The sequence below is a fragment of the Helianthus annuus genome, chromosome 5, assembly GCF_002127325.2.
Source record: "Helianthus annuus cultivar XRQ/B chromosome 5, HanXRQr2.0-SUNRISE, whole genome shotgun sequence".
In the NCBI taxonomy this organism is placed as follows: domain Eukaryota; kingdom Viridiplantae; phylum Streptophyta; class Magnoliopsida; order Asterales; family Asteraceae; genus Helianthus; species Helianthus annuus.
The window spans coordinates 138,319,818-138,328,640 of NC_035437.2; positions in this window are offsets into that span (position 1 = coordinate 138,319,818).

The following is an 8,823-nucleotide window of genomic DNA, read 5'->3' on the forward strand; positions in this document are numbered from 1 at the left end:
GAAGCACCATTTTGGAAGGTGCAGGTATGAACAGAAATCCCAATCCCAGCCGAAGGCATGTGGGATTTGCAAGTCCTCTGAGCATAGGACCCTCGAGTGCAAAAAGTTGAAGGATGCAACTTGCTATAGTTGCAACGAAAAAGGGCATATTAAGACCAACTGCCCAAAACTGGCGAAGAAAGCTGAGGAAGGGAAGAAGACCAACGCCAGGGTCTTTCAAATGAATGTTCAGGAGGCCATCCAGAACGACAACGTCATAACCGGTACGTTTCTCATTAATGATGTTTTCACAAGAGTATTGTTTGATTCTGGAGCAGATAAATCCTTTGTAGATAATAAGTTTTGTGAGTTGTTAAGATTACATGTTAAAGCCTTAAGTGTGAAATATGAGGTGGAATTAGCTTATGGAACCATGGAAACAGTTTCGACTGTGTTAGATGGATGTGCCATATTCATTAGGAACCACTCTTTTCCTCTGTCCTTATTACCCTTTAAGTTAGCCGGTTTCGATGTAGTGTTAGGTATGGATTGGTTATCACGTAACCAAGCTCAGATAGTGTGCAACAAGAAACAAGTGGTGATCAAGACTCCGTCTGGTGAACCACTTACCATTCAGGGAGATACTCAGCATGGATTGCCTGAGCAAGTGGCTATGCTCAAAGCATCCAGATGTTTGAAGAAGGGTTGTGTCATTTATATTGCACAGGTAACCATTGGTGAGGAAAGACCCAAGATTGAAGATATCCCAGTCATCTCTGACTACCCTGAAGTTTTCCCGGAAGAACTACCTGGTTTGCCACCAGATAGACAAGTGGAATTCAGAATCGACATCATTCCAGGAGCTGCACCTATTGAAAGAGTGCCTTATAGGCTAGCACCAACAAAAATGAAGGAATTGAGGACGCAGCTAGATGATCTGCTAGCCAAAGGTTTTATTAGACCTAGTTCGTCTCCTTGGGGAGCACCGATCTTATTTGTCAAGAAGAAAGATGGGTCGATGCGTTTATGTATCGATTACCGAGAGCTTAACAAGGTTACTATCAAGAATAGGTATCCTTTGCCCAGGATTGACGATCTGTTCGATCAATTGCAAGGAGCAAGCTACTTTCTAAGATTGATTTGAGGTCAGGCTACCATCAATTGAAGGTTAAGGATGAAGATGTTCACAAGACTGCATTTAGGACTCGTTATGGTCACTACGAGTTCCTAGTGATGCCTTTTGGGCTCACTAATGCACCTGCCGCATTCATGGATCTCATGAATCGCGTCTGCAAGCCTTATTTGGATAAATTCGTCATCGTCTTTATCGACGACATTCTCATCTACTCGAAGAATCAGGCTGACCACGAGAAGCATCTCCGTTGCATTCTGAAACTGCTACAACAAGAAAAGCTCTATGCCAAATTTTCTACATGTGAGTTCTGGCTTTGAGAAGTCCAATTTCTTGGACATGTTGTGAGTGAGCGTGGCATCCAAGTAGATCCCGCTAAGGTTGAAGCTGTCATGAACTGGCAAGAGCCGAAGACGCCTATGGAGATTCGCAGTTTCCTAGGACTGGCAGGATACTACATACGCTTTATCGAGAACTTTTCAAGAATTGTAGCACCCCTGACTTTGCTGATTCGCAAGAATAGCAAGTTTAATTGGGGGCCTAAGCAGCAAGAATCCTTCGATATTTTGAAGCAAAGGTTGAGCAATGCTCCTGTATTGACATTGCCTGAAGGGATCGATGAATTTATAGTATACTTGATGCATCACACACCGGGATGGGTTGTGTGTTAATGCAGAAAGGCAAGGTCATTGCCTATGCTTCACGACAGCTAAAGGTGCACGAGAAGAATTACACCACCCATGATTTGGAGTTGGGTGCCGTTGTATTCACACTTAAGCTTTGGAGGCATTACCTGTATGGGACTAAGTGTGTGATCTATTCTGATCACAAAAGCCTTCAGCATCTGTTTAACCAGAAAGATTTAAGTATGAGACAGCGACGCTGGATGGAAACTCTGAATGACTATGATTATGAAATAAGATACCATCCAGGCAAGGCCAACGTAGTCGCAGATGCCTTGAGCAGAAAAGAAAGAGTGAAGCCAATAAGGATCAATGCCAAGAGCATTGAAATCAAGAACAATCTAAATGAAAGGTTGTTAGCTGCACAGAATGAAGCTGTGTCAGAAGCTAACTATCCTAATAAAAAGCTAGGAGTGACTGAAGAACAGTTATCTTATGGCAAAGACGGAATCCTAAGATTAAATGGAAGAATATGGGTTCCTGTTTATGGAGGACTTCGAGACATTATCCTTCAGGAAGCCCACAGTTCCAGATATTTCGTTCATCCTGGAGCGGATAAGATGTACCAGGATGTGAAGGCAAATTATTGGTGGATAGGCTTGAAAAAGTCTATAGCTACCCACGTAGCCAAATGTCTGACGTGTGCTCAAGTCAAGGCTGAGCATCAGAAGCCGTCAGGTTTGCTACAACAGCCTGAAATTCCCACTTGGAAATGGGAAATGGTGACGATGGATTTCATCACCAAGTTGCCTAAGACACGGAAGGGAAATGACACTATTTGGGTAATAGTTGATAGACTGACTAAGTCAGCACATTTCCTACCCATTAAGGAGACTTGCAGTTCGGACATGTTGGCCCAACTGTATGTTGATAAAATCATATCCCTGCATGGGGTACCAGTGTCTATTATCTCTGATAGGGATACTAGATACACTTCGCATTTTTGGAAAAGTTTCCAACAGTCTCTAGGCACGCAATTAAATTTTAGTACAGCTTACCATCCTCAGACGGATGGGCAAAGTGAGCGTACCATTCAAACCCTGGAAGACATGCTGCGTGCATGTGTGATTGATTTAGGAGGTAGCTGGGATAGGCACCTACCTCTGGTCGAGTTCTCCTACAACAATAGCTATCATACCAGCATTCAGGCTGCGCCTTTCGAGGCACTATATGGAAGAAAATGCAGAACACCCATCTGTTGGGCAGAAGTAGGAGACACTCAATTATAAGGTCCTGATTTAGTCTTTGAAACGACGAACAAGATTGTCCAAATTCGTGACCGCCTGAAAGCTGCCCGGGATAGGCAGAAGAGCTATGCTGATAAAAGGCAAAAACCCATCAAGTTTGAGGTTGGTGATAAAGTTTTGCTCAAAATATCACCCTGGAAGGGGGTGATGCGATTTGGTAAGAAAGGTAAGTTAAGCCCAAGGTATATAGGACCATTTGAGATCATCGAATGTGTAGGATCTGTGGCTTATAAGTTAAACTTACCTGAAGAGCTCAGTGGTATTCACAATGTGTTCCACATCTGCAATCTGAAGAAATGTCTAGCTGATGAATCATTAGTCATACCACACACAGATGTGCATATAGACGAGAGCTTGAAATTTGTGGAAAAACCTGTGTCGATTGAGGATCGACAGGTAAAGAAGCTTCGAAGGAAGTATGTGCCTATTGTCAAGGTCAAATGGGATGGCCGTAGAGGTCCCGATTATACGTGGGAGTTAGAGTCCACAATGAAAGAAAAATACCCTCAATTGTTTCAATAAATCTCGAGGTCGAGATTTCTTTTAAGGGGGTGAGGATGTAACACCTCGAAAATTCCTGCCCAATAAAATAAAGACACGTGTCATGAGACAAACGTGTCAGGAACCCGGATCAAATAAAAAGATGTATGGTAGGATTTTAAAGAGGGTGTCATGTTATTAAAAATACCTCTGAACGACCCAAATTTATAAATCCCAAGATCCTTAAATCGTTTGATAAACATCTTATATATTAACCGGTTGTTTTCTAAATAAATAAAATTCCATCCTTTACAGGGAAATTGGGTTATTAAGAATGTTACTACTAAAATTCTGATTTAAATCCTAGTCTAATGGGAGTTAGAAGTAGTTGATTAAACTTGTTCAACTATTATGAGAATCCAAGACTTGTTCTTGTAATTTCCGTCACTTTAAACTCTCACATGGATCTAAAAGCATGTAAGGGACTTGCAAGCATGCAATGGCTGAGCTAAAGGAACCACAACTGAAAAGGATAGCATGTGAATTCGGACTTGTAAGTTGCATGGTCAATACTTGGAAGTTTGTAAAATTTTTGGCTTCTGGCCATCGGTTACGGACCGTATGGCTTTAAGCTTACGGTCCGTAAGATGCATACCTGGGCGATTTCAGCAAAGGTCGGTTACGGACCGCATCAGTTCAAGCATACGGTCCGCAAGAGCTGCATACGGACCGCAAGAGCTTAGGCTTACGGTCCGTAAGCCTGTCGCTGGCAGCAGAAAATGGACAGCTGCCTGTTCAGTCTGTTGCACCGCCTTATTGAGATGGTTTTCGAAACCAGGGACTTGCTAGGCAGTATTTAGCCACATAGGGACATCTGGGATGATCTTGTAACTATCCTAGACTACCTTGGCATGATCTTGGACCCTAAGGTTCACTATATAAGAGCTTGAGTTGTGAACATTTCATTCATTCATTTTCAACTTTGCATAAGTTCACTCCTGGAGCTCCTCTGGTCAGCAACAAATATTCTTAGCATCCCTAATCCTAATTAGGACTCTTGTAAGTGTCCTTAACCTCCCTTAATTCGTTTTAGCTTAGTTAATTAGCTAAAAGTCAAACCATCGTAATTAAGGTTTGACTTCGAGATTAGTCCATAATTCCTCAGTCAAATCTCGAATTAAAAATACCTATAAGTAGGTAATTATGTGGGTAACAAACCCTTAAAAGGGTATTTCCAGATTCCCACTCTAACCATGTTAATTGTCAAGTCAAAGTATACTTTAAAAAGTCAACAGAATGCTTAAATCCAATTTAACACATAACTAGAATTACGACCCGCCGCAATGCGCCGGGGATTCTTTAGTTATAAATAAGTCGATTTAGGACGCGCACGTTATGTTGAACCATTCAAACGGGAAAAAATAGACGATGTAAAAACGTTCACCCACACACGTACGTTGCGTCGTGTTAACTCGCAAAATTTAGAACGAAACGTAAAAACGTTAAACCAAAGACGCACGTTTCGATGTGTTTAGTCACAAAATTTAGAACGAAGCATAAAGCGAAAAATTTGCGGAAAATGAAAATTATAAAGGGCCAAAGTTGAAAGTAAAAAAAGTTGTGAGCATAGATTGCAAAAGATAAAAAGTTTTATGTTAAAAGTAAAAAAAAACAAATAGTTTTGCGTTAAAGGTAATTTATGAAATACATTTGAGTGAAAAGTAAAAAAATCAATTTTTTTTAAAAATCCTCAAAGCCAAGGTTACAACAACCATATGTATAACCATTTTTTCTTTGAAAAACTCCCAAAGCCAAGATTACAACACATAAGTAAAAAAATCAAAGTGGTTAAATCGCAAAAGATGGAAACTTTTGAATTCGAAGTGAAAAATCAAATTAATCAAAGGGGTTAAATTGTATAAGATGAAAACTTTTGAATTAGAAGTAAAAAATCAAATTAATGAAAGGGGTTAAATTAACAAAGATTAAAACTATAAACTTAAATTGTCAAAGATTAAAACTTTAAGGTTAAAAATGAAACAAATATTAAAACTTTAAACTTAAATTGTCAAAGTTTAAAACTTTAAGGTCAAAAAGGAAAATTCCAATTTTTTTTTTTTTTTTTTGAAAAGCTCCCAAAGCCAATTGTACAACTCTCATATGCATAAATTAGTTGCTTTTTAATAAGGTTATAATTAGCAATGTAGGATACATGCAACCTGTTTGATCACTAATATAACTTGGTAACTAATGTAAGAACATGTCCCAACATGTTCAACTGGACAATTTTCTGTTTAGACCCGGTTTGGAACCGAAAGTCGCATAGTTTGACTTTCGCTTTGACTTTCAGTTCTTACCCGTTTTAGCCAAGTTTAGGATTGCCTTAGAGCTCCTTTTGGACCTAGTGACATGTTAGTATAACCCTCTGTGATTATACGGCTTGGTTCACTAGTTGTCTAATTATTATGCAAATTTCCGTTAAAAGCCCATATGTTGACCATTATGCCCAAATGTCCATAAAATATGATTTTTGAAAATATAAAAGGGTAGACATCTTAATTACTGAATTATAAACTTGTACCTAAAATTTGACATCAGTTTGAGGTCTAGATTAAGAGATATGCTCATTAGCGTAATTAGAAGCTTTCTTAGTAATTAATTAGCATAATTTGCATATAGCCTATCTAAACCCAAATTTTTATACAAAATTTTATACCCACTGATATATAATAATATTTTGGGATTTTTAGAGATTTTTGTTTATTTTTAGGCTGAGCATAACTTAGAGTTTTAAGCTTAATACGGTTATTGCCGGTTATGCCCTTTTTGGCTATAAAACGAGTTTTATAAATCCTTTTGACCCCAAACCTTTTTCTATTGATTTATTATATTAAATATACTATTTTGAGCCTTCTGGAATTATAAAAATATCAGCTTTTCTTTGAAAACCCGGAAATGGCTCTAAATCGCCTTTTTAGGCATTTTTACGGCACAGTATGTGTCAAAACTAGTTTATATATATAAGAGTCAATACCTACTGATATATTCAGTAAAATTTTATACTATAACAGTAAACTAAGGTTTCAAACTCAGATTTCCGGTTTCGACCTTTTAGGCTTATGTGAAATTACCAAAATGCCCTTTTTGGTGCATAAGATGGTTATAATTAATAAAATTCACATATATTTGATACTATACTGTTATAACATAGTTAACTAAGTATATTCACTGATTTATTCAAATATATAACTCAGATTACTAGTTTAACTCTATTATACCCTTTAAAATGACCAAAACGCTCTTATGAGGCATAAATGGAGTTTAAACTTATTTTGGGCATAATTGGACATATCTTACTGATATCATAACATATGTAGTGCATATATCTCAGGGAACTTGTATATGATTTATATGGTTACCCGTTACGCACTTTCGCGTTCGGATCGGCTTTTGTAACTAGTTTACGCATATTAGCCGAAACGGGTCAAACCATATCATCTTTGTCTCAAAATCCAGAATGTGTTTAGTTTACCCATATTATACAAGTCTCCAAACCTGTTGGGTCTAAATCACATTCCTTCCCGGTTGTCGCCTTTTATGCGATTAAACCGTATTTATCCTTTGAAACTAACCGGTCTAAGCTTAGGCTAAATTAAAGACCCGTTAGGATTCTAATAGGTTATTATAAACCTTCGTTCCAGAATAGGAGACCCAGTAAAAGATACTTGCACTTGCTTGTTGTGGTTTGTACTTGCTCAGGTAAATACTTTTAACTTATTTTCCCTTATACGGGCTTGGGGTACGGTATATAAAATACCGCTTGGTCGGGCAATTGACCTTAACTCATTAGTAGTTGAGTATTATCAATGTGATCCGTTTAAAAATTGGTTTTGTTTGTTTTACGCCTTTGGGAGTTTAATGACCATGTCCCGGATATCCTTGGCATCATTCATGAAATGGCCACGACCTTGACACGCGGGTGTAGGGGTACACCCGACAATGTGTCCATATTTATTAAGGTATAATCCGTTGGTTTCCCGCCGCGGATTTATACTATGTGGTGTGTCTATTAATCTTAAACCCGGCACGAACCGGGCGACTGAACGCATAACAGACATGTAATTCTTTTACAAGTTTAAAATTTATTAATTATCCCAAGTTATAAAAAAAGTTTTGTGCCATGTGCATTCAAACAAATTTTTAAATGTTTTCAAAATGAGTCAGTTCAATTGTATTTACTAGTGTAAACTGACGTATTTTCCCCAAGATTAAGTGCGGGTTCTACACGTAATAGGCTGGCCACTCCTTAGCATCGTTAGAGTCTCGCAAGCTTGGATGCCATTATCTGTTGAACAGTTTCTCCTTTTATTTTGATCCGCCTGTGGATCTATTTCAGCTACTATGTGATACTTGGATATTACATTTTGTTTGGTTGAAATAAATCTCTTTTATTGCTTCCGCTATGCATTGTAAATTGTGTTGTTTGACTATGATGATATCAACTATGTCACGATACTCCGCCACCGGGCCCACCGGTGACACGTGGAAATTAGGGGTGTGACAAGTTAGGACACTTGCAGTTTTGACCCATATGTGCAGACCCATTAGGCATTGTGCAGTTTGGACACTTGCAGTTTTGACCCATATGTGCAGACCCATTATGCAATGCAGATGTGCAGCTATATGTGCAGACCCATTAGAGGTATGTTTCTTGTTATATCATGACCTTTGACATTTGTTAGTCAAAATACAGTTTGGATATGTTGACTAATCTGGTAATATCAATACATGTGCAGATATTTGCAATCAAGAACTAGGATTTTGCATTAAATTTCATCAAAAGTGTACAATTACAACAAGAACACAATTCATACTACCTAAACATATACAACACTATGCTAATGCCAATAAACAAGGTTAACACATATTGCTTGTTCCATTTCGACTCTGTTCCAGATATCTTTGCTTTCAACCACCTATTCTCTTCTACGAAGACCATGTTTTCATATTTCAGGTCTTCTGAACTGAACCTGCACTGGGATGCATGTTGGTTGAACATTTTGTCGACATCTTCTTTCCATAAGAAGAACTTGCAGTCTGATCTCTGCAAAAGCCAACAACACCTCAGTTAGTCAATCAATTCAATTCAAGAAAAATACTCGGAGTTAAGGTGGAACATACCGGCCAATGAGAGCATCCATAGAATTGTTGACCTTGCCGCACACTTTTCCGTCCAACAACTCGAACAACTGCTACAACATCATGATGGCAGTACACATTACCCTCCAAATCAACCTTAAAC